At 37.3% G+C, this 27444-nt stretch overlaps 1 protein-coding gene across 20 annotated transcripts in view; it reads right to left on the bottom strand.

Annotated features, from left to right (window-relative positions):
* Positions 1-27444, bottom strand: part of RBFOX1 (RNA binding fox-1 homolog 1) — a 1102859-nt gene that overhangs the window by 425515 nt on the left and 649900 nt on the right. The window contains exon 1 of one of the 20 annotated variants that reach the window (XM_050317492.1): positions 15395-15413. The exons of the other annotated variants lie outside the window; for them this stretch is intronic. The gene's annotated coding sequence lies outside the window, so the exon portion shown is untranslated. Of the gene's footprint in view, positions 1-15394; positions 15414-27444 lie in introns of those variants that run through there. 20 annotated transcript variants of the gene reach the window in all.

A 27444-nucleotide genomic window follows, 5' to 3' on the forward strand; every position in this document is an offset into this window, starting at 1 on the left:
CCAAATTTTAATTGTGAGCCTTCAACTGCTTAAGGTGAAAAAAAGTGATTCCCCAACTTAGGCAAGACTTACATCAGAACTGGAAAATAATCTCCCATCTCCAGAGATCAGCATCTGAATTTGGCAATCTCATTTCCTATTTCCTCCTGTTGCTTTTCCCTGCAGTGAGGCTAGGAGATTTATGTATTTATTTATTTATTTATTAAGAATTGCATAAAATCCCAAGAAGAAAAAGCTTATTTTTATATATATATATTTTTAAATAATCACAACCAATGCCATTTTATCAGTTCTCCAGCAAACAGAGGCACCGAACACGCTGTCATGTATCAACCTGTAATTTGAATCTCAATATTTACAAAGAAATCCATGATGACTGTTCCGATGTGGAATACACAGTTTTACTTATTTATGATTCTCTCTGGAAACACTACACCAGCTGCAAGCACAGTAACTTCTGCTGGTGGTAAATACTTACCTTGTTATTTGTGCACAGTTTACCTTCACCCTGATGATCTGCAGAGGCTTATTAGCTCTTGCAAAGTTGGCAAACATCACTTGTTAAGTGGGGAGGTACTGCCAGGATGACAAGCAAATAATTCACAACTATCTTGTAGGTTATTTTGGAAAATAGTGTCTGTATTTGAATAAATATATGTGAACAAAATAGGAGAAATATGGGAGGGAGAAATGGTCTTAAAAATTACAGGTTCTTTTAGAAGTAAAGAGAAATTCATAGATTTTGAAATGTTTTGATTTAACTATTTTTGTTGACAAACACTGATTTTTCAGACTTTTTGGGGGGATGCATTTTAAAACATAATTCCATTAAAAATAAATTTTGTATCTGGCATTCAAAATATACACGAAAAGACACCTGTTAATATTTATACTGTAAGTTTAGCACTAATTTCCACAAATAAAAAGTACTACAGTTAAGCAATTATGGTTATAAATAAACATTTCACACCTGCAATGCAATCAACTAATAAGAAAACTCCTCATCTGAGAATAGGAGGTGGAGCATAAGGAGAATAAATTTATGCAACACACTCATAAAATCTCTGCTACTTTAAACCAAATGGATTTGCCAGGAGCCAAAGCCACACAAAACTTCACTGAAGGGGGGTATGATGTGAAAAGGCCTCTTCTTCCATCTTAACCATCTCAGGGCAGATTCTGGATTCCATTTGAACCAAAGAGGGGGAAGAGCAAGAGGATCCCACCAGTTAAGGTAAAGTAAGCACATCAAAATACATGCAAGGGCCTTATTAGTTTAGTTTTGACAGGTTGCTAAACGGTAACTCAGAGTGAGGAGCTGCAAACATTCCACAATTAATTACCTCTCCACGCACTGCCTGAGCCAGAGCCTGCACAAGAACTGCTGACAGCAGAAAATTCCCATTCCAGTGCTCCTCCCGCCTCTCCCAATTTACAGGAGAATAGGAAATCATGAACAATTGATACACTCTGTTAGCTCCTATCATGGAGGGTGAGCTCACATGTAGCCTTAGGGGTATCTTACACAGTTTAATGCTGAAAATAAAAGGTAATGTTCTTGGCAAAGAGCTGGGGGGATTAAATTTGGAAGGCTTGAAGCAGCTCTGAATTGTAGTCAATAAAAAAGAACCAAATAGTAATTTTGTAATTTAACTGTGCTGGTTATGCCCAATGAGTCAGACACTTGTGAAATAAACCATGTAAATAGAAAAATGGTTTAACTCCTTCTGCAGCCATAGTGTCTTTTCTCCCTTCTTTTTCCTTCCCTTGATGTTTCACTGTTTCAGTAATACTACATGGTTACTTTCCCTGGTTTCCTCTCTTGGGACTGCTCATCATTCAAAGGGAGAATATGCCTTTTTTGAAATAGCTTTTTTTTTTAAATTTGTTCTGTGCTGTGGACAACAATGACCGTGTCAGCAGAGCTTGGGAGGATAAATGACTGCTCCGAGCGAATTAAGAGGGTGGCTCAGTGGTTTTTTATACATTTATATATAAATATATATTTAGGGAACTCTACAGTCAAGGTGATTCCCCCATACTGGGCACTGGTGAGGCCACCCTGGAGTGCTGTGTCCAGCTCTGGGCCCCTCAGTTCAGGAAGGACATTGAGGTGCTGGAGAGTGTTCAAAGAAGGGCAGCGAGGCTGGGGAAGGGACTGGAGCACAAGTGCTGTGAGGAGAGGCTGAGGGAGCTGGGGGGGCTCAGCCTGGAGAGGAGGAGGCTCAGGGGAGACCTCATCACCCTCTAAAACACCTGAGAGGAGGGTGTAGCCAGGTTGGGGTTGGTCTCTTCCCCCAGGAACCAGCAGTAGGACAAGAGGGCACAGTCTAAAGCTGCACCAGAGACATCAGGAAGAATTTCTTTACAGAGAGAGTGATCAGACATTGGAAGGGGCTGCCCAGGGAGGAGGTGGAGTCACCGTCCCTGGAGGTGTTCCAGAACAGACTGGATGTGGCACCCAGTAGTCTGGGTGACAGGGTGGTGCTGGGTCAAAGGTTGGACTCGATGATCTCAGAGGTCTTTTCCAACCTAATTGATTCTGTGATTCCCCACACCTGAGCAATTAGACACCTACAGCAATTAGACACAAGCAGGATTTTGCCTAATGTGATGTTCACCTTCCCTTGTTTCTGGAGAGCTTTACAAATGGACAACAGCTTTACCAATTCCTCCAGTTCTTATACAAACCCACTGCCAAACTACACAGCCCTTCTACTCCAGATAGGATCATGCAGATGATAAAAGGTTTGGGCAAGAGTCTATTCTGAAGTCCAAAAGCACCTTGTGTCTGCAGACACTGCTGGGTGCAGCCCCCATGGCTATTCCAGCACCAACCAGGCATGGATTCCAAAGCCCTGCAGTAACAATAACTCAAGGCTTTCTCATCGAGAAGCAAGGCAGCTCCACTAGCTGAGCCCGTGATTAATCCCTACATGAGTAATTTGCCTGCCACTACTTAAATTTTATATTTTTACAATTAAAACAGGAATTAATTTGGTTTCCATAATACAACTATACAAGATATACATTATTAACCACTTCCTTAATTGTAATAATTTTTATGATTTCTCAAATTACTGAACCATGAAATTTATTTTAAAGACTGTAAGCAGTTCTCAGTAGAGGTAAAACTAAATTATTTTTTCAAAAATGTGCCCATATAATTACCTCACAGTAGTAAATTATTCAGATTATGATTTTACTGATTTAATAAGGTCACAACCACATACAGCCTCATTTAGAAAAATACAGAACACTACAAAAACGAGGTCATTCTCTACTGTTTCACTGGTTGAAACACTGTCTTTACAGTAACACTGTAGATTTTTGGCAATTTCTTAGGAGTAGTCTGGTGAAAAAAATAACTAAGTTTATTTCAGAAGTGAAGGAACCTGTAAACAAAAGGCACTCTGGGAAAAAAAAAAGAAAAAGAAAAAAACACAGCTCAAAACCCCTTAACGTGTTTTTACTGGAGAAATTCTTAAAAATCAGCAGTCTTATGGATTATTAAAAAACCTTAATTATTAGCTTTAGGAGGAACTTGAGTTCAACTTACTGAGAAAATCCTACCTGAGCTATCTCAAATGCCTGCTGCTGTTGGTGCCTACTGAGAATCTAATATAGTTCCAGTCACTGCTCCTTTGGCTTAAGAAGAGATGGTTAAAAAGAAGACTAAGAGATTTTTCCTACAATACAGGAAAGGCAGCCAGTAGCAATGCTCAGTGACCAACCACTGGACCTTATATGAAACAAAGCATTGTACATGAAAATGTTTAATTGCTTTAGCCCAGAATAAAGAGCACCTTTCTAAGGGGTGGAGAGAGTTCCCTAAGCCAAAAATAATACCTACAGCTGTTAAGAAACTACATCACCTTGTAGATGGCACTGAGTGCTCATTCAGAGTTTAGCTATGTTAACTATTTAGAATCCAGTTTATAATCAGCCTACAAAATACAGTTATTCAAGTGAATTAACATGGTTGCTTACACACGGGCATATATATATTCCCTGTTTTGGAAGGAATCAGCTAAGACTTCAGAATTAACAATTCCCAGAAAACCTCAGATCTTCATAAAATAAATTAAATCAAGCAATCATGACAGAAAAATAACTTGATCATCCTCAGTGCTCTCAATCCAGAGAGAGACTCAACAGTAAGATTTATCCATTTTAATAAATCTTCTCAATGGGAAATTTGTATCTCTGGTGCGGGAATCTAAAAAATACACTCAATTCTGAATATTCACTCATGAAACTAGGTTGGTGAAATTGTGTACACATTCAAGACATCATGAAAGCTCCTTTTCTCTCCAGCTGATTATCTTCAGTATTATTCTGTTGCCCTTAAAAACTAAATTGAATGATTCATTTAGTTGGTTGCTAGAAAACATTGCATTATATTTTTGGTAAGATTTGCCATCCCCATTTTGTTTTCATTTAGCAGTTTTAAAGATAATATTGCACATTCTACCCTTTTGGCTGTGCTTTTTTTATTTTCCCAGTCCTGTTACTAGAATTTTCCTTGCTTCAAGTGGAAAAATAGGGTTCTGAACATGATGGTCTTAATCTACTCCATCCATTTTAAATTTTTTGCCCCTTCCACTGAACTGAGTGACCCTCCAGCTCCCTTCAGTTTTGAACTAGCAGAAAATGTCATTACCTTTCAATAAATCCTTTTTCCCATAGGTCACTTCTATTTGAAATGAACAAAATGTGTCCCTGGTATAAATTCTTGTCATATTCAGCTAGTCTCTGATTGCAAGACAGGCAGAAGAAAGAAAGATATCAAGTTCCCCTCTATGCACCAAGAAATACAGATAATATAAGAAAAAAAAAAAAAAAAGGAAGAAAATAAGGGTAATGTGCAAGGGAAATGAAGAGTTCTATGGGAGAGCTGTGTGTTCCAAAGAAAAGCACCGTGGTGGAATATGACGGGAAGAAGCAGCAGATTATAAGAGCCAGGGAACAGTTCAGGATGATGTGGAAATTTAGAAAGACCTTTGCCCTTATGAATCATGGATGGAAGAACCAGTTGAGACTCCATGGACTGCCAACTAGCAAATAGAATTTCATGGATGGTAATGCTTTCAGGGACAGAGGACAGCAGGGCTGACCTCACTGGGTACTTTGCAGATGTAATCAGCTCGTTTGTTTGGGGAAGGGATGCTTGCAAATGTTTTCCTTTTCCTTGCCTGGCACCCAAGGGCCCCTGGAGAAAGCTCACAGCAAATGCCCCATTGCTGTTTAACAAAGCCCTGCCCAGCATCCCTGCAGGGACCCTTCATCAAATCTCACAGGTAGGGTTTGGGGGCAATACAAAGTAAAGTGAACAGAGTCACTTGGTTAACCTTAATAGAGTTTTCTCTTTATTCAGTATTCCAAATGTAGCGATTAAAGTGTTTCTTTGCACTCTCTTCCATCCCCCCACCCACTCAAAGTTTTAGTATGAATTTAGCTCCTCTTGTGCAAGGGCAATTCCATGTGGGAGTTAAGGCTTGGGACAACAACACCACGAAGCTGTACAATAGGTTAATTCAGACATTCTTGTGTGAAAATCATCAAAAAAGGAGCAACCTTTACTTTGTTGGTCAAGTGGACTCTGCCCCAAGTTATAACTTAGGTCAACGGTACTTCCTGGTGGGGATTAATCCATTTTTTGAACAAAATGAACTATTTCTTGTCAAAGAAAATCCTTACTCATGTAACTGTTAGGCCTTTGTGCTGGCAGAGGTGCTTTAGTTAAGAGGTTGTAATTAGGGAAGGGTTTTTTTTTTATTCCTAATCCTAATCAGTACATGTTATATGCAGAAATTAGGTATAACAAGGCCTTGTAAAAACCACTGCCCCTACAAACAAACTTTATAAAAGTTTGGGGGCTTTTGTTTTGTGAGTAGAGGAAGGACAAGTTGAGGTGAAAAGTATAAAATATTCCAGACTGAAAAATACGTGAACAAATACTTTGCAGTAAATCTTGGAGGAACTGTTTGTTTGTAAAGAACTGAATCTATCCCAGCAAAGATCTATGCAATTTATGCACAAGAAGTTGCATCATTTGAGGCACATCAGATCTACTGAGCAAATCTTAGAGGATGCAAGCACTCGTATTTCTTCTCAGGCATCTCAGACAGAAATAGTGCAGCCCTCCCTTGGGTACCACATGATGATTTAAACTTCTCTGTACCTGAATTACTTGAGCCATAAATAATATTTGCTTAGTCCTTAGAGGAGTGCTGCCTCATTAAATAAGAGCATTATAATTATTATGATCAGTTGTTTGAAGAAGTGATCAAAGAATTACCAGCAATCAGCAAATCCTTCTAGACTGGGAATTAAGAGAGATTTGCACAGTGACTCCAGGAAATCACTGATAGAGTTTAAGAAAGAAAAACAGAGCACTTGATTCAACAACACAGAGTGTGTAGATCCGGCAACTGAGAATCTTATCTCCTCTTCTACAAAGGAGATTGTAGCCAGAAGTCCTTGGGGTCAAGTGGAATTCTCAACTTGTTCAGCTGTGGATGTATCTTCTTAGAACCTACACAAGCTTTATCTCTCTCAAATTCCCTTCTCCTTTCACAACCCACTTGGATAATAATTACTGCTTGCCCTGAGTGTACCTGTGGGCTGAAGGGTCCAACCCAAGGTCCTTGGGGCAGCCAGAATTGTTAAAATTCCTCATTTACAAATCTATTCTAAAATAAAGTCATTAGTTCTGTACCAGTTTAGGTAGAGACTGAGAAGGTTCATTTACAGTTCATGTAAGTGCTAAGTAAATATCCCTTAAAGCAAGAAAGGGATTCTCATTGCATCTATACAGTATTGGGGACACAAAATTCAAAGCTCTATCATTTCTGTGCTGTATCTTTATCTGCATTTCAAAGCATAAACAAACCACTGCAGAGCTGCTGATTGACCATATAATAAAGAATAAAACTATTATTGCCCTGCTCCAAGTCATCAACTGTTTACCTGCACATTCCTGCAATGTGTTTAAGCACATTGTACTTACTGATTAACCTAAACCACTTCATGACATGTGGTGAATTGTAAAACTATTGTATATTAATTTTAAAAGCTGGAAAATGCTCATCCAGAGACAGGAGACACCAATAACATGAACCTGAGCAATCAAATCAGCAAAACATTCTGACTCTGCCACATCTGCCCCATCTGACCTCGGGGTCTCTCCTTTACTGGAACAATTCTGAACTGACATGCACAAAACAATTCCTGATATTTCACTGTATCCCAGCCCAAAAGCCCAGACTCCTGTTCTTTAACTCGTTTTCCAGTAAGTTATTTGGCATTTAAAAAAAAAATTAAAAAAAAAAAAATATATATATAATTGATAGTTTCCTACATCAGTTATTGTGGAGTATCAGGTTGAGGGTTGCAAACCTTTTCTCTCAGGTAAAAGTTTTCCTTGTCTTAGGATACCTGAAGCTCCAGGATTAAATCAGTGGTCAACAATGCCAGCCATCCTACACACACAAAGGCAAAGCATATTTGTTTAGGGACTGGGAGACAATTAGAGGTGGGGGAACAAAGTACCACAAATGAAACTGTAGCTCCTTTCAATAGCTAAATTAATTTATTTAGTTGCCTGCTCCAATAAAGGGAAACAATGCTTGAAATAAGGTCCTTTGATACTTCTCCCCTGTTGATTTAAAAAGGCAAAACGTAGTAACTGCAATAAAATATTACACTGCCCACACAGTATTCTACTTGGGAAGACTATGTGTGAAATGTCTTGCAATAGCTACAAGTTTCTCAGCTTCTATATTAGATTACAATATCTGATAGGGATAAAAACTTCACAAAGTTTGAGGGATAAAACATTCAGAAAGTTTGAGGAGCCTCTCAGCATTTTTATGAGGAAGTATGAGCTAAATGAAACAAAATCTCATCAGTGTTATCTGTAACAATTCCTGTTAATAACTCTAATATTGTTAACAGCTTCCTGAGATGATAAATCCCAGTTGAACCAAGCAGGGAACGTTCCCTCTTCTGCCCTGCAGGGAACGAGTGATGCAAATATCTGTCTGATTTAGAAAAAGGAGGGAGGAAGAAGGAAGCAAAACGCATTTTCTGAGTTTTGACCAGTGAATGTGCACTAGATTTGACTGTACCAGAACTACAAAAGCAAGTGATAAAAAGACTGGATGAAGAAACCAGCCACTGGAAAGTTCTGCTTCACACATGACCACGCATTTTGCTCAGCTGAACAGCAACCACCAAGCCCCGTGTGGGAATGAGGAACAGCACAGAAATGCACCTATCCAAGGTGCCCCTGGCAGTTCAGCCAGGATATAAACTCCAAAAGAAGGTGGCACAGACAGAACCCTCTGCTCTTCCCATGTTGCACACACTCCTTGAGTACAACGGCATCACAGAGCACAGGGGGTACAATTTTTAACTCACCGTACAATCTGTGACCAACGTGGCACCCCCTCAGACCTCCAGAGCTATTCCTCCTGATGTTGTGACATCATCCATCACCACTTCCATGAAAATGAACAGGAAACAGTTTGCCAGTTAAGGTCCTGCCAAGGGGAATGAGCAAATTCAAACCTAGCCCCATGTTATTCCCTATTTTTAGGCCACTGCGTGCCCCCACTGCTGGCATGGGATCTATGCATTAGCCTCTCCTAACCTGCTCAGCAAATAAAAAAGGCCATTTAATACTTACTGAGGATAAGAAAGAAGTTAAAAATAAATTTTAAAAGTTTTTGCTTGGCTTTAAACATTTATGCAGCTATTAAGTGCTGGGAAATGACAACCTGACGTAAACCTCAACTGCCATTTTCTACATTTTTTAACTGCCTTAAAGTTTTGCTTACTGATCAGGGAAAATACACAACAATGTTTTGCTAAATAATAAATGTGTAATTTTTAACAGTTACTGACAAATCAAAGTGTGGGTGAAAGAAAGGTCTATTAGGCTGCAATTCCATACTGATAATTTAAGTAGGGGTGCTGCAGGAACAACAACAAACAGAACTTGAATATAAAATTAGTGAATTACAAATAGATTTTGTACAAAATATTTCAGAACTGTAATGATGGTAGCTCTTGCTCTATTTGTTACATTACAGCCATATGCCAATTTTTCACTAGATCTGGATATTTACATGTATTTTAACCAGATTTATTCAGAGTTTAAAAATTTGAATTATTTTTAAAACCCTCTGTAGTTCCCTCTCAAAAGCCTGAAAAGAAGCTGAACAAATTAATGCTCCATCATGGTGTAGAGATTCTTGAGTGCCACAGTGATGACACTCCTCTGAATGACATCTATTATCCCAACCTGAATGAGAAAAAAACGAGGAAAACAATGTATTTCATATGCAATCTGTGTGCTGGCCAAAATAGTGCTTAATAGAAACTTTAAAAGGAAAGACAGACTATTTATGATATTCTAATGCAACCCCTGTGTGACCAAGACCCCAGAATTCCTCCAGTAACTCAAGCCCTGAAGAGAGTGGCTCTTTCCTGCTAAACAAGTTAACACTGTCAACCCCAATAAAACATGTCTGAGACTACAGCATCTTTTTGCTTCATTTACTTTTTCATTTCATGAACAGGCACTACTGATACTCTGAGTACAGCCTGTGAAGTGGGTCTAATTAAAATCCTTTTAGTCTTACAGTCAACTGAGAGAAAATGGAACAAAATTATTGCAGGGTTTCAAGGTTTTGTTACTGAAGGAGAAGTCACGCAAAAGTAGAGCCACAGACAAACACAATGCAGGCTTTTACTCTTCATGCCAAAATGTAGACAATAAAAAAATATTTGGCTTTCAAGTTTTCCACGTCTTGCTATCAGATTTCTCAATGCATCTTCTATGAATATTTTAAATCCTTTCTTTTGGAATACTTGACATTCTCTTTCAAATGAACAAGATTATTTTCTAGAGAACAGAGAAGCATTTGGGACTGCAATTTTATAGACAAAGCCTCATTCAAAAAATATCCCAGAGATTTTTTAAATGAACCCTGCATATTTTATGTGCAACTGCATTAAAACAGGTAAATAGATACTGTATATTGGTAAAATATTTTCCTAAAACTTTTAGCAAACTCTTTGTTACCATCAGTGGGCACAACTCTGCACCAAACACAGACATGCAAAGAAACACTATTTCAGATTATGTAATATCACATAAATTTAAACTAAGAATCACATTTGAGCTGTTCTACAAACAATAAAAGATTTGAACAAATATAGCAGCCACAATAGGCTGCATTAAGATAATTATTAGAGCTTAACTAAACATCATTAGGACGTTATTTCATTCCTTGGCACAAAATCCATGTGCTGGAGCAAAACTGCTTGAGCAGCTTGAGCTGCTCCCCTTGGAGCTGGTCCTTGTTCCATGCCCTGACATTCAATTTAAATGCTCTGCTGACAGTCTAACTAAGAGCAAGAATGTTGTACTTCCTGAGGAGAGAAACCCCCAAAAAGTTTTCTACTACCCTGAGCTTCTGTTAGTGGTGACATTTAATGGTTAAGCCTTTATGTTACAACTGCACTGAATGTGCAGTGGTGCAGCTCTGTGACATGAAAACAAAGCTCTTCCAAAGCACATCTGCTTTTATGGCAAACCCAGCTTACTCCTACACTAAAGGGATGAATGCAGACAGTAATGAGAGTGACAGAGTATTATTTAGGGAAAGAATGCAAGTTTCTAGCTCTTTGAAAAAGTTTATTACAAATATTCTCATTTTGCCAATCATTAAAACCTGTGGGACAAAAGTGGTTCAATGACATCTCTGTAATTCCTTAATTTAAACTGCTGGCATAATCTAAGGCTAAGACTGGATTCAGCAGCACCCAGACTCCTCTCTGAGAAGGAGTTTAGAAAGCAAGGGAGTCCTTTCTGCACCTTTTGACTCAATGGAAGGACTTGTTTAATAAATTTTGTCAAAGCCTCCCACTCCCAGCTGTGACCCAGGTAATGACCTGTGCGAGCTCTGTCAGACCAAACCCTGTGTCGAGTCAAACCCCTGCTCAAAAACAAGGTTCCCCCTACTGAAGAACAAGGTTTTCCCACTTATTCACCTGCAACCCTGATACAGTGAAAGTAGTTTTTGATTTAGGAAAGACATAACATAACCAAAGATGTCCTTTCTTTGCCCAAGGGGTGGAAGAACAGAATTAAACTATACAGAGGGAAAAAACCATAACCCTGAAAAAAATTAATTTTTGCTACATAGGAGTGGAAGAAATATGATGAGTTCAGTGGGGTTTTATACAGAACAAGAGAATGCAGCTTTCATCCCCTAATAACTGATCTCAAAAATGTAAGAGATATAAATAATGATCACCAAAAAAATCTTATTAGGACATCCTTCACATGTGTTTGCCTCAACTATTCCCTCTGGTCTTCAAATGTCATTTGTAACTCTTCATGCAGGTTTTCTCCTTCTAGAAAAACTTTGTTTCCAAATTTTGACTTCTCACCTTAGAACGGACTAGAATGATTTCATTCTGCATCTCTAATTTCTCCTTTACATTAAGAACAATCACATCACATCACCCCAGACACCCTTACTGATATTCATGCACTGTATTAATGGCAGGAACACTTCAGGGATTCTCCAGTACAACGCTTCTTGTTGCACAGTTCTTATTGTATTACATTGCAGAAATATAAACCCCAAAAGTAATTTCTGAAAGATAGAAATTTGCAATTAATACAATGTAATAAATAACTTCATTTGTGTAAGTGGTTGAATTCAGGGAGCAATGTCTCTAACAAATAGTAGAAAAAAACCCTGTTCTACAGAAATTATAAATGCTCACTGGAAATTTTGCTGAGCAGTAAGACAGCTATTTAATCTTCTAAGCTAAAGGAAATAATAACAACTAAAAATCCCCATCAGCAATATTCTTTTTGAAGAACATGGGCACAACATCAACTTTTAAGATTAAGAGATCTACTACTCAGGAATTGGTGAAACTCAGAAGGTGCAACAGCTCAGTTGATTTTGAACCTATTTCAGATTTTGTTTTTAATTCATCAGTATTTATAGATTTTACCAATTAATCCTGGTTACTTCCTAACTCAATGTGCTGACTCAAAAGACTTAAGAGATCCTTCTGAATTCAAGGACTGCAAGGATGATTTTCAGAATCTGGGGGTTCTCTTATACTTTATTTAAATTTATGAGGTATTGCAGAAAAGGTAGAAATCAGGATCATTGCCAGATAGGACACAATTTAGGGGTAATTTCTTCCTTTGCTCATTTGTAATAAAACATTGAAATAATTTAGTGCCACACGTCACTTTAAAGCAGATGGACAGGGTGACTTCTTAGGTCCTTTCCCAAGGTATTTTCTATGTAAAAGTTAGACTTGGCTACTTGCACTTGACATTTTCACTAAGCAAAAAGAAAGTACTTTAGTTTCCCTTTCTTCAGCAGGGAACAGAAGCACAGCAGTTAAAAGTCTTGCTTGGCACACCAGGAATTCAACATAACACTGAATTAAAAGTTATGCCTCTGCACTCCAGCCCAGCACCTTCACACACCACCACAATTTTCTTTCACAGTAATGCAGTATTTTGGCTTACTTTCATGGAATGTGACAGAGAAATTCTAAATATCATGGAGGAAATACAACATGGTTTTTTTGGTCAAAGTTGAGCTCAGTTCCAGGTCATTTCTAATTTAGTTTTTCTTCAAGAATGCTCTGTGCATACCCCACAATCAATTTAGCAAAACATTGCCCAAGCAGGGCTTCCATATACCCCCTAAAAACATAAGAAACTTCACCTTTAAATTCTTCCTCAGAGTGCTTTAATAATTCCGCTTGAAAATATGAATTGCTTTTGTTTAAAAGTGATTCACGCCACATATTTCATTATCAAGAGCCAACAGTTGTATTACAGCAAACACCCCCTAAACCCAGTCTGGTCACTCTTCCAGAAGTGCAAAAGGAAGTTTCCAGTGATGACACCAGACTCCAACCCTCTTCCAACCCTGACATTACAGAAGCTTAAACAGAAAAAAAGAAATATACAGAAGCTGACAGGAATTTGGTAATGAAAATCAGTCAGAAACAGGGAAACCTACTTTAGTCTGTGAAGTCATTATAATAATTTGTTTAGAAAGCAGTGAGGAAAAAATCCCCAGTAAATACTTTGGAAGCTGCTGGATCAATTTGCAAGTGCTGAAAGCACACCAGCCTCAGAGACTCAGGGACATTTGTATTAAGCAAGAGACACACAATTAAGCTGCATCTCAAGCTAAAACCCTGAGGGCTCCACATTTCATTCCAGTCAACCACTGCTGTTTTCTGGCACTATTTTCTTTGCAAATATGAGTAATGTGGGCCCTTTAGTCACTATTAAGCCATAATCTGGGGAAATCAACCACTTCCAATAATCTTATACTCCAATTTAGGGCACTCTGCAACCACATAATGAATAATACTGTCGCCAGTTCTCTCCTGTAATGACACATGACATATGCCTGCTATTGCTCTTTTCAAATCAAATCCAACTGGTTTGCTCTTTTTTCCAGAAAATCTGGTTTATTGTATTCATTTGAGTTTGTTTCTTCACTCATTAGAAGGAGTAAATTTCTGCTTCGTAAGCAAGATATTCATTGTTAACTCTGCATTCAGAAAGGAGCTGATTCCTATGCAATCAAACCAAAATTATTTCTTCAAGTGAGTAACACCATGTTAGGTTACAAGGTACTCACAACTGATGGAAAAATCTATTTTCACCGTAAATTAGAAAGCTAACTAAGAGACCTTCCAGTGTTCTTGCCCCTCCTGGATGGATTTTACCTGTTACTAAGCTCTGCCACTGAAGAATTTGCAAGAATTGACAGATGGAGGAAAGCTTTTAGAGATGAGCCTGTTGAATGCCAGAATAAAATCAAGCCATTCATCCAGTGCAATGTCTTATGACCCTTTTGTTTTTGCAACCATTGGAAAATTTTGTTCAACAACATACATTGGAGCAATGTTCCATGGAATAAAGCAAATTCCAACCTGTGCTGACCATGGAAGGAAACAACAACAGGTTACAAAAAAGTACTTTAAAGGTGTGCAAATATTTCAAGAAGAAAAGTCTCACAGATTAAAGTAGAAACCTTCTGATACTTCTGCTCTTAAAAAATTGAAAATTCAACCTTTACCTTTCCTATAGAAGATGGATTGAAGATATACTTTACCAAAACGTTGCTTTTCTGATTCTCAAGTAATCTAAGGCAATGTGAAATACACTGCCCTTTATCAGAAACATTCCCAAATTTCCCCTACTTGCTCAGAAGCAGCATATCAAAGCTGTGGCTAACTGCGTGTGCCTGATGCACAATTGCTGTGAAGGGAATTAGAAGGATATCAGATAAAGACTTGCAGTTCATAGAACCACAATTTGCTGACCTCAAACTGAGGAGGGAACAGGACACAACTCTTATAATGCTTAGTCTCATGCCAATGAAGGGAAAAGAGAAAAGACAATTTTTTTGTTTGTTGTTTTGTTACATGAACTTGTGAAATCCCATGAGATCCCAAAGGAGTGAGTTGTAGTCTTGCTGGATCACTGATTTTTACAGTCAAAAGTATATCACACTTTGCTGTACCTTCACTGTTATCAAACCCACAATTATATTTATACATACATACAGACACAACATATTTTAAGAAATTTCTAGCAGTGCAGAAACACGGTTTACATTCATTCAGGTGAAAGTTGAGGTTCAGAGAATCTTCTGTAATGTTGCAATATTTTAGGAAGTACTAGAAAGGCCAAAACAAAAAGTACTTGAAAGCCTGTACGATTCTCTTGCTGCTCAGAGCAGCAGTTACCTGCTGGTTATTATAAAGAGAAACCTCTCAGTGATCTTAATAATCATTACATCAGAAGAATATCAGATGGATGAGTCAGAAGATTTAATCTGAAACACCTTTAACCAAACAATAAACAAATATCATTACTGACGACCACATTAACAGAAAACCTATAAACTTAAGACTTGAAAATCAGACTGATTTTCTATCTACATACAAGGCACCTGAGAAATCACTCAAAACTACTTAAATGTTTCAAAACTACAAAGTTCTTGGTGTTGGGAGGCAACACAAAGCTGTGGAGCTGAGGGCTGTTGGGCAGATCAAATATAGTTTGAATTTTAGGGTGATCATCACCCAGGACATACAAAACCACCTCTATCACCTTGTAGAGTGTGTGGCCATTCTGTCCCGTGGAAGGTGGCCAAAGACAGCCTCAAATCCAAGGGAATCAGCATTCCCTTTTCCTTTTTCTCACCTCTCATAGAGGAACTGAACTTATTGGTATCTACCCAGAAGAATTATGGGTTTGTTTTGGGACTTTAAAGCAGGAGTTTGTTTCATTGGCTACTATTTTCTATCTTACTTGATAGCTGCATTATCCGTGTTTCCTGAGTGCTACATTTTCATCCTGCAGGGAGAAAAAAACACAAAACACTTCTGTAGAGATCTGAGCTGGTGTCTCTTAAGTACAGTATTCAATGCAACTATGTTTAATCAAATGAATTTTTCCTTTGCTATATTTTATCCTTCTACTTCCACAACAGTCAGAAAACGATGAAGATGCTTTTAAATAATGCTCTTCACTAAGGTATGTCCAAACACCATTTAATTATGTGGTTAAGTGAGCAAACTGTGCTCACATTGAGAGAAATTATTTATATTTACCACCAAAAAAAGAAGGAAATGGTCTAAAAATACAGCCATATAGTATCAGTAAACATGAATGCTATTCCCACAACTATTAAGTAGCAATGTTAGAAGAGCACAAGCCTGTCTATAAAGTGAAAATAAATGACATACAAAAGGTTTCACACAGGTATATATTCCATATGAAATTTTCAGTATTTGAATATATTAGACAACTAATGGGTCAGGCTGTGTAATCACATGAGCCTAATTTCTCATGAAATTAGACTGAAATAGGAAAAAGAAATCAAGTAGTTAATTAATAAATATGACTATTGGGTTCTGATTATTTCTAAGACCCTCTCCAACTTTTTCTTCAAATTCAAACATGAATCTCAAAGGTGAAAACGTATTCTGACTCCACAAATTATTCATAGTCCTGAATGTAAGTACAGAAATATCTAAATATGACACAAGATACTCTAGGGTAGACAAAGACAGTTGTAACTTGCTCTGCCCTAATTTTGTTCTGCTGTACCCAAGGCATTAATAATCACAACAGAGATATACAAGGAAAAAGCTCAGAACTAACTACACTTTCAGAAGCAGCTAAAAAAAAGTTGCAAGCAGCTCCCATAACTACAGGCCACATCTACTCCCTTCCCATATAACAGACTGATTTGGACAGACAGGATCATAGAACCAGTAAACTATAAAATTAGTAGCAAAATGAAGAAATCCCCCTAGGTAAATTCCTACAAGAGCTAAGCCCTTTGCAGTACAACTTCCTAAATTATTTCTATTGTTATACTACTTCTGGATTGATTATTTCATGAAGGCCTAAACGACAAAAAAGAAGACAATCAAATTAAATTCATTGCAGGGTCAAGATCTCAGTTATATTTGCTATAATCCAGTACAGTTTCAATCCTCTCTATGGAAAGAACTGATCAAGGAGAGTATTTTTTAAAGTTCTAACTTTACTTAAGCATCTTTTACTTATGTACATGCAGCCTGCTCAGCAAATCATTTCAGCAAATTTTGTGCCTCTATTTTTTTAACATCTCTATTTATGATCATAAATGCCATCAGCAAAAAAGGGAATTGAAATTACATAGTGAGGAGAAAATAGTCCCCATTCTATATTTGAAAGATTAAAATTGAATTGCAAAAAAAAGTGGCTTAATATTCATAGATGTTTATCTTATTACAACAAAAACACCCAGTTTATAAAATCTATCCCATGAGCCATATACAATTTGTATTGATTTTACTTTCCTACACTTGCTACCTTTTTATGATGATTTATAAGTAAATCTTTAAAGTATTTTAATATATTTATCTGTAAACATTTATCCAGACTACTGGCTACAGGGAAGACCACAGAGCAGCTTTTTATGTTTTACAGTAATAAAAGACACAGAAAATGTAATCTTTTGAGTGATTCCTTAGTCACTACACTTTCATATTATTAGAGTTCAGCTGGAAAGGGCTCTGTGTGCAGCCTTTATAAACACCCTTTAAAAATGAGCAAATATAACAATGCAGGGCACACATACACACTCATCTATTTGTAATGTACACTAGGAAGCTTTTAGACTGCATAAACCACAAATATTCCAACACCAATAAGGTTTTAAAGGTCTGGTCACCAAGAGCTGGGTTGAGATATTTGCATGTGAAATGCACACCATTTTATGTGCCTGTGTAGATTCAAGTTCTTGGAAAACACCTTTCCATAGCACACATTTTGATTAGACAAAGACAAGGAAAAAAAAAGAAATCTATCAAAACTTCCTTTTAGGATGTGTTGATTATTTTAAATGGAAAATATTTCCTCAAAGTCTCCGAGGTAATCATCTCCAAATCTTATTATCCTTTTAAAAACAAATGATGTGATGTTCCCTTTTCCCCAGTCACTGGGGTCTTTGTGTGACTTTTCAAACACCAGGGACAGTAGCCCAGAAACTACTTCTGCCCATTCCCCCAGGACCCTGGGACACATTTCTTCAGGTCCCAGGACTTGTGTAGGTTCATGTTCCTCAGGTGATCTTAAACCTGATCTCTTTCTACAATGGGAGGAACTTGGATTTTAGTTGTTTCTTTTCTGACCAATGTACCTGTTGAAGCCCTTCTTCCTGTTCTTCAAATCCCTTGCCTAATTCCAAACTCCAGCTGTGCCTTAGATTTCCTGATCCCATCCCTGCACACGCTGGCAGTATCCCTACATTCTTCCCAGGATACACTTCCTTCTTAAACTTCAGTTCCACCAGGAGGTTCTTATTCAGCTTCTCCTGCCTTCTCTGCTGATTTCTCACACATGGGAATCAAGAGCTCTTGTGCTGCAAGAAAAAAGTCTTTAAATAGCTCCCAACTCTCTTCTGTTCCTTTATCCCTGAGGGCACTTTCCCAGGGGGTCCCATCCTGAATTTTGAGGTTAAAATTAACCAAACCAGCCCAGCCTGTGCAATCAAGAACCAAAAGCAGGCAGTGTCATCTTGAGGAGTTCTGCTGAGCTACAGCTGAAGCCAAAGGGCTTTGCTTCGTTCCTTCCCAAGGTAACAGACCTTGTTGGGGCATGAAATCCCTTCATAAATTGCACTTGATCAGTGCATTTGCCCAGAGCTGGTAACATTTGTTCTCCTGTTCACATTTAAGCATAGAAAGAGTCACTCTGAAAGGAACATGTGACTAAACCCCTGATATAAGGCTTAACCAACGCTTCCTATGCACATAAACTGGGATTTACTCTGTTCCTCTTTCATTTCCATCTTGGGTAGTATTCCTTAGTTAGATCTTTCCTTCTACTCAGCAGATGGAGAAATATCTTAGTGAGTTAGGACTGGTTCAACATCAACAAAGTGACAGAGTGCAAGAGATTGACGACTAAGCTACTGTGTTTCCACAGAGAACTTTCAGGCTAATCCAACTATCTGGAATTATTACTATTCATTACCTTTAAGCACACTGAAATTCAAAAGATCATCACTTGAACACTTTACTAGGAATCACTATTATTTATTATTATATTCCTGCACCAGGGGCTACCACTTAAATGACCTGATACTTTAATACAAACCTAAAAATCAACCATGAAGTTGATAAATAAAAAGCAGTCCTGAAAATGGTAAATACACTACATTTATTGCTGAGTGACCAAATTAAAACACACCCCTAAAAATAGCACACCTTTGTTATCAAAGTAAAAGTACATTTATAAATATAATGGATAATTTCACAACAATCAAACAAACAAAAAATTAACATTTATCATATAATAGAGGAAACAGTTCAACTTGTAGCCAGCCCAGCAGACAACTTTACTACCTGTGAGTAGATATAACACTGGATTCTGATCCTAAAGAGATTTATGCCTTGCCTACAGACACTCACAGTTTCATATCACTAATACCATTAAAGAGAGGTGTTCAGTCCACAAAGCAGCAGACTCAGACCAGCAAAACCACTCAGATTAAATACTTTCTGACAAGAACATTATTTTTAATTGAGATTGAAATAATTGACTTAAGTGGAGGATTTTTGCTTCCATTACTTGGCAAATCTGATTCTGCTTGATAAAAAAAGGGTTGGGTGGGAAGATTGACTCTGATCTTTCCCAGATTTCATAATAAATGGCCATCCCTTGGCAATCATTTACCTGAGTCAACTTAGTATTCTCTAAGTCAGCTGTGCTTTCTAGCCTTTCATAACATAAAATTAAAACAGTAGAAATTATTGATTAATGACAAGAATATCTATGGCCAGCTCCATCATTTAATAAAGAAAAAAAAAATCCATACCATTAAAAAAAATGGATTTGGTGCGGTGTCCATAAACGTAAAAATGTGTATGCTTTACTGTTCTCTCAGGAATTTCTGATTAACCCTCTGGTGTATATTGTACTCAGCATTTTGGATTGCAGTTCTAGCACGGTTTTTGTTAAGCAGAAATGTCATCATTCAAGAAGATGAAAAGTCATAAAGCATAATGCAATTCTGTACTGTCACAAAGGGGGCAATAACCAACAGCGTGAATTCAGGCAAACGACTTGCTGCTTAAACATAATTTCCTCACGGTGAAATACATCACAAAGAAAAGAAATTCTCTTCTAAAACATCTGATAATTCAGGAGTCAAAAGGACTGATTGCATTTGCCAAGTTACACAGATAATGACACAAACCCCTGGCAATTACTGGCTCCGCCTGACAAAGACGATATCGTCGCTCTAATGCTCAAGTCTGGCATGAGAAGGGGCTCAATGACACTCTCTGCTCACCACGGGGATACTCCACCCAAGTTCACAATTCAGCAGGTGAAATTAGAAGGCAGCACCGCCAAGAGTCAATGAATTATAAACACTCCTGTACACAGTCACTTCAACGATTAGCAGGCAAACTACAGGCAAGTTCTGCTCGTGACTTTCAGTCTATAAATATGATTTTACGCTGAAGCAAATTCAGAGATGGATTTATTGATTAAGGAAAAGAATTGATCCAGCTTTTGTCATTTTGTTCCGTTGTTATCAACCTGAACAAACCCTGGTAACAAACATTGCTATATGACTAACAAATATTACAAAAAAAAAAAAAAGGATTCTTAAGATTGCCTTATTACCCAGTTTACAGATACAGGATAATTACAGTTCTGTGATTCAGATATTTGTACAAGTTAAACCAGGACTGAAAGGATATCTAAAATAAACGTGCATGAAAGGATGCAATGAAAGATTTAAACACTTGAAAATTAAAATAAGCCAAATAATTGTGGGATATTCACTGATTCACTGCTAAAAAAAAATCTTTAAATGTAGTAAACATTTACATATATGCAGTTATGTAAGCCATATAAAATCAGTTATGTAAGTAATATAAAATATTAATTTCAAACTATATATTTCAAAATCATTAGTCACATAAAACTATGCCATAATAAAATGTGATTGAGAAGAGTCTTTATTCCACACAAAGTCCAGATGACTCTGGGAAACATCAATAAATATAACTCCTATTCTTGCATGGAAAGTCATTTCACTAACTCTGGCTTTGTTTGCTTGGAAAGCACTTGTGAGAACCAATAAAATCTTTCTTTAATTGCAGTGGCAATCAATACTTTGTTTCGAACACAGGCAAACACCTGAAATCCCAAGATTAAAAATACATCTCCCTGGAGTATCTGGTTGACAAATACCTTTTTTTCTTCCCCTGGCCTTTTTCTTAAGGGCTGTCCCAATACCAGCAGATCAATCACAGAATCAGAGAAGGGACTGAGCTGGGAGGGACCCACAGGGATCACCGAGTCCAGGTCCTGGCCCTGCACAGGACAACCCCAGCAGTCACACCATGTGTCTGAGAAAGGTTGTCTCTCAGTAAAGGATACCTGACAACATCCTCAAGACCATTCCCAAACCGCACACCATGGCTCTGATGAGCCTAAAAATTTTCATGACCCAGTATATTTGCCAGCATCTCCACAAAAAGTGCTTTGCTTCCTCACAGTTGCCTCCTCATTAAGGATCCCCTCATGGGAGCTCAGACCAGTATCTTTATTCAAGCTGAGATCAGGTTTTGCATCCTTTTCAGACTGTCTTGAATTTCTGCCAACACAGCAATATTTAGCCAACTAATTTAATATTACTGATTAATGCAAAAAGCCTATGGCTACAAATCCTTTTCATGTATCTGGTGTTAACACTTGACAGGAACACCAGAAGCAGTACAGCTAGAATAAAAAGGTAATGTACACAGGCAGATATTTTCAGGTATTCTCATGAGTAACTGATCTTTTAGATCAGCTCTTTAGTTTTCTCTCAGAAAGTAACAGATTATAACCACACCCAGTTTGGTTTTCCTCCAGTTTAAGAAAGATGTAAAACTGGAGAAGGTCCTGTCAGTGGATTTAAATGGTGATAAAGGCACGAACACACAGAACATCTGAGGAGAGGTGGAGGGAAAGACTTGCACAGTCTACCAAAGAAAAGGCTAAGAGGCAACTAACAGTGCCTGCAATTACTTGATGAGCAATTCTGAGCTGTAAGAGTTGCAAGATGACAGAGCCAAACTCTTCCCAGCCATGTCAAATAAAATAACACACCAGTTTGGCAGGCTGAGTGTGGAGACAATGAAAAAGCTTTGCATCAGGTGAGTAATATGTCATTGAGATGATATGGATCCCATCTTTGGAGGTTTTCAAGGCTTTTCTAGACAAATCCATGACTGATTTAGCACTGGCATTAGTGCCACAGTGAATGAAAGATCAGACTTGATCATCTCCCAAGGTTCCACTAAGTCAATTCCACAGGATAATCTGTAAGAACTGGACTCATCCAGGCACACTCCCACATCCATTCTGACACTGAGCAGGACTTGCTGTAGCTGCCTCTTTGAAAAAGGCCCAGCTTTTAAGGATGGGGAAGCCATTTGAATAGGTATTTGCCATATTAAGAAGAGTGTTTTAAACCACTGCAAGTGAGTACAGATTGAATTACACTCCTTGAAGTGCAATAGGGAGTACAATCTAATCTCATTAGGTCAATAACGTATTGTGCTAGTAAATCTAGTTTATTTTTTACTCTACTCTTACCATTCTCCATTGATTATTTTCATCATTTTATCCATATAAATATGCTAGGTCACCTAGAAAACCTGATTACTGTAGTTAAAATTATCTAACAAGAAACAAACTATTTATGGTGGCAGAGAAAGGAAAACCATCCATTTCCACAGAAACCTTCAGTAGTCTGTCCCGTAAAATATTTTCAGGAAAATCACCGAAATTAATCAGATGCATTAATTTGTAGCTGAATGAAACATCTCTGGAGGATTAGTTTTATCTCCTTTGAGTTTGCAAGATAGTAGGAGACCATTGGCTTTGGTTTCAAAATAATTAAGTGATGTCACTCCAGCAGTAACTGCTGGAATTCAGATACTGGGAACCTGAACACTCAGGAGGAAGGCACTGGGATCAAGAGAGGAGAGAAGGCTCTTGAAGGTTCCTGCACCCCCTTTGTTTTACTGAATGTGCCTTCCTTGAGGAGGAAGGGTAAAAAAAGAATTCTAGGGGGTCATGTGGTTTGAGAGCTGTTAACACTCGTTTCCTTCATCAAATCTAAATACTGCAAAAAAGCTCCTATTTAAATCAGATTTTTATGCTAGTAAATCATTACTCTCTGCAGCCAGGAAGACTTTGCCAGCTTAGTTAAACACAGCCTAGCCAAGCCTATGTCTTTTTTCATCTTCTTTTCCTTCATGTCCATGGCAGAGGATAATCTAAGAATTCCAAAGCTTAGTGAAGACCAGGAAGAGAAAAATCTCATTCATTACAAGTGGTCTCTGTGGTATTATTGATATCAAAGCAGAATATGGATTTGTTTTTTTCTCCAGGACTGATAAGCAGCAAAACATTCCATTTATTATCAAATTGGATTAAGCCAGATCTATGTTTTCTGATCTTCTATCTTTCATAGCTACCAAATCCTTATACACATTTGTCCACCAGTTTCAATTTAAAAAAAAAAAAATTAAAAATTAAGACTGAAATTATGGTAATAGCAAAAAGTAATTTCAAACAAACCATGGCAAAATTTAGCAAAATTAGTAGTTTAGTACCTGGCCATAAGCCTTATTTAAAATAGGTATATTTTTTAAATCAAATGACATGTTTTTGCGTTACCTGTTTAAAATAATTAGCAACCGAAACAATGACCATATGTGGTCATTAGGATAATGATATTAAATGGAAATGCAAATTTCCACACAAAGAAACCTAAAGATCTGTGAGGAAGCAATTTAATTAGGACACATGGAACAAACAGAACTGCCCCATTAAGAATTTAAACTGGAAATATTTCAAATAAGAAAAATAGCAATAATTCTGGTTTTGTAGGTTTTGGAACAGCACAGATTTATTAAGAAAGGCACTGTCACAGAACTATGAACGTTACGTTTTAAAATCTGATTTTGGTGAAGTCTGTGCTCATGTATTTGTAACAAATATATCAGCCCTGCAGACACTGTAACAATGCAACATATGCAGCAGCGATTAGGAAACCTGCTATTTACAAGCAACAGAAACTAATGGAGTCGATCCTTCCCCTTTTCTGAAGCATATTTACCAGTTATCAGTCCCCCTTCCCTGGACTTGAAGTCCTGCTGCTGTAAATGCAACACACTGACTGATGTCAGCCTTGGAATCTGGCTCCATGCTTCATTAGCTGGCCAACAAAGCAATTCAGGGCTGTTATTGAATCATATACCATTCTTAGTATTCTCCCTTTCTCATTTTTATTTTACTGGGGGATTTTTTTTTTTCACCACCCTATTTCTCATGAGAGAGAAAAAAAGAAATGCTTTGTATCCTATTTTTAAAGCTATCCCCAGCAGCAATACCAATACTAGTGTTTTTACAGGCTGTCTTCACCCATCCACAAATTCTAATAATATCCCATAGAAACTAATTTCAATGTTATATTTAATTTAGGATCTTAAATGAACAGTATTGCTAAGAAGAGAGAATTATTCTGTGTATTTAATTACTTTCAGTTCACTTTTCTATGTAGGTTTTCCTCCATGCTAAATAGTATTTTCTGTTTTATTTAATAAACTATCCTAAGAAATGTCATATTTCCCATCAGCAGCTGAATTGATCAGGAACTGATCAGGGCTAGATAGCAACACAGTAATAACATTCAGGGTTATAGATTTACTTTGAATGCAGCTCAGAGGAGCTATCCATAATGACAACATATTGAATATATTTTGGTCTTTAACATAATTACTCAAAATTATTAATTTTACTATGCTTACAACTTACAAAAGACATTTCAAGGAATGATGACACACCAAGGCAAACATTTAAGTGCATCACTTTGTGTATTTTTTAAAGAACTGCCCATATACTTCATCTATCACAACCACACATCATTCCACCAGCTTTGCAACATGAATACCCACTGCTTTCATCTGATATTTTCAATGAAAACAAATGAAAATCTTTATAAGTTACACCCCTTAATTCCAAGAAAGTATTGCATATCATTATATTTTGAATTTCCAGAGAAACAAGAACATTAAAAGTCCAGAAATTTACCTCAAGGAAGGAAATCTATACTTCCTGAATTATTTTCATATGATCCAGATGTGAAGAAAGAGTTGAGAAAAAACAAAAACTTGCACCCCATCATTAGGGGTATTTTTATACAGAAATGTTTCTTTCAGAACTCTATCTCCCATGACAGTTTCTGCATATGCCTTAAAACATTTTATTAACATTCACTACAAATTGTGCATGTCTGATATGTCAAGCAATGGTTCCTGATATCCAAGAAGCAACAACATGTGTCACGACAGCAGACACAGCAGCAGCTGTAACAATATGCTCAAAAAAATGCTTGCACTTGGTTTTTGCAAAAAAAACTCCACCATCCTTAATCCTTAGTCAGGTTCTTATCTTTTAATTTAAAGTAGTAGTAATAGAATTTTTATAAATAGGATTTTATACATCAGGACTTGAAAAAAACCCAACACATCATATCCCTTAAAAGTACATAATTCATTTGCAATTAAATCTTATGAAATAGTAATATATTTTAAATAATAAGTGCAAATACACAGATGGTTAACAGCAGGAGCTGCTAAAAAAACATAGACCACAGCTTAAAATGCTTGTGAAATCTTTGCTTCAACACACAGTTTTATCAAGAACAGTTCACACAGGAGTAGCTGGAATTTGTGTATCCCTTAGCTCTTCTAAAATCTGCTATGTCCATGTGCCAGCTGGTGTCATTTATAGAGACATCCAACATGTTACTGTGTCCAAACATCCTGGGTTTCCTGGCACAGGTCTTTCATGGGGAATCAAACTGCTAAAAACAGCAAGATAATATTTAAGTTAAAGCCCCCTCAGAAACCGTGGGAATAGTAGGAGAAACATTTCTCTGACATCAGTGATGTTCTTAATAACGAGACCATGTGGCAGCCACAGAACTCTGCAGGTCATTCAGGTCTGTGTATGTAAAGCTGTGCCAACATTTGGTTATTCCAGTGAGTGAGTTCAGTGGGATTACACACAGCAGCAGAATTCCATGTACATCCTACATGCAAGCCATTATTAGAGGCAGATACTCTGCTTCTCCCTCCTCCTTCCCTCTCATTAAGGCAGTAAATCCAACCTGAGTGGTAACTACCACCCCTATCTCCTGAGTAATTAACTCGTGTCAGCACTCTACAGTCACTCCTTCTAATTTATACTTACTTAATGAGAAGAAAGTGTTAGAACCCACATACACCTGTGAGTAAATACAGCAACATGCAGCACACCTCACTGTGATATTTGTGTGACAGTAAACACACATTAACTGAAACAGGTTCATGCAACGGAAGGAAAATTTTTGTTGCAATCGCATAAAGACAGGTAGTGATTCCCTTCAAGACAACTTGGGAACTCCAGTCTCATATTAGTATAATTTTCTGAATTATAAATAAAATATTTAGAATACTACAAATTAAAATATATTGAACTTTGTTTCCACTCTGACATCTCAGTTTAGATTTTTATCAGCTTTCTCTTTTGATCTATTTTTATGAGATTTTCTTTTCCACAATACAACTAGGGCATGCATACATTTAAACTCTATTTCCATCTCGATACACTTGTTATTTTACTCATGCAGAAATGACAAGATTTGTCCCACAGGTTAGGAGTATAAACATATACTTATATTGGTTTTAAATGGATCTCTTCTGACTCTCAAATGCTGACACTGTTGCCTTTACTAAAATTGGGGGCTTGGAAAGCTAACACTGCAGGGTGTGGGGTTTGATTTTACCTTAATGGATTAAAGCCAGCTTAGGGCAACCTGTGATCTAGTCAGACTTCCTCCAAGGAATATTCTTGGTGCAAAAAGTGAAAATTAAACCTGAAGGCTTGAGTACAAGGTGCGAAATGCAAAACTTCCCTTGTGTTTTCTCATTATCTTCAACTTGCTTGTTAAAAATTTATCAAACCTACCAGTTATGAATATCAAGCACTATCAAAATGCATGAGATTAAAACATCAAGGTTCACAGCTTTAAGAAAGTGTCAGCCTGAGAAACTGGATTTCTTCTTCCTGAGTAACATGTGAATTCTCCATTTTGCTACACTGAGAGGAATATAAAACAGATGTTCAAGGTCTCCAGCCCCATCCAGGAAGGTGCATCACAAAACAGCCCACAGAGGCTTCTGTAACAAAAATCTAGGCTTCTTTTTATTTATTTCTTACCCTAATTGTGCAGGCTCTTAGCAGCCTATAGCTGTTACATTTTCTCTCAGTCTGAAGGCTTTTTCCTTCAGCCCTCAACTGACAGATGTTTTTATCTCACATTCACTACTGAGAATCCCCCTGCAAGTCAAGGGATGACCTTGGTGACATAAAGAGGCAGTTCTGACTTAAAGGCTGTATACAAGGAAAATTTCTAATGCAATTATTTGAAAAATACGGTTTTACATGTATATACTAAGTCACAGATACACATATATATATATTACATAAATCTGTTATGTACCTTTACCTATCTCTATATATACTTTCTGGTTTTTAAAGAAACAATTCTCCAAGGACTTAAGCACGGCTCCATACAGTATTATGACACATCTAATTTTAGTCTCAGTCTCAACAGTGACATAAACTTAGTTTTCCTCAAAAGTACTTCCATAGTAATCAGTACATCCAGATTAAAGGCTGGAGTTAAATATGCCAAATCTAGCCAGTGTTTGCTGAGGTACATCACTGATAATTTCAAAGATGCTTCC

Source organism: Myiozetetes cayanensis, unplaced genomic scaffold (genome assembly GCF_022539395.1).
Source record: "Myiozetetes cayanensis isolate MyiCay16 unplaced genomic scaffold, myiCay2020 scf20-37, whole genome shotgun sequence".
NCBI lineage: Eukaryota > Metazoa > Chordata > Aves > Passeriformes > Tyrannidae > Myiozetetes > Myiozetetes cayanensis.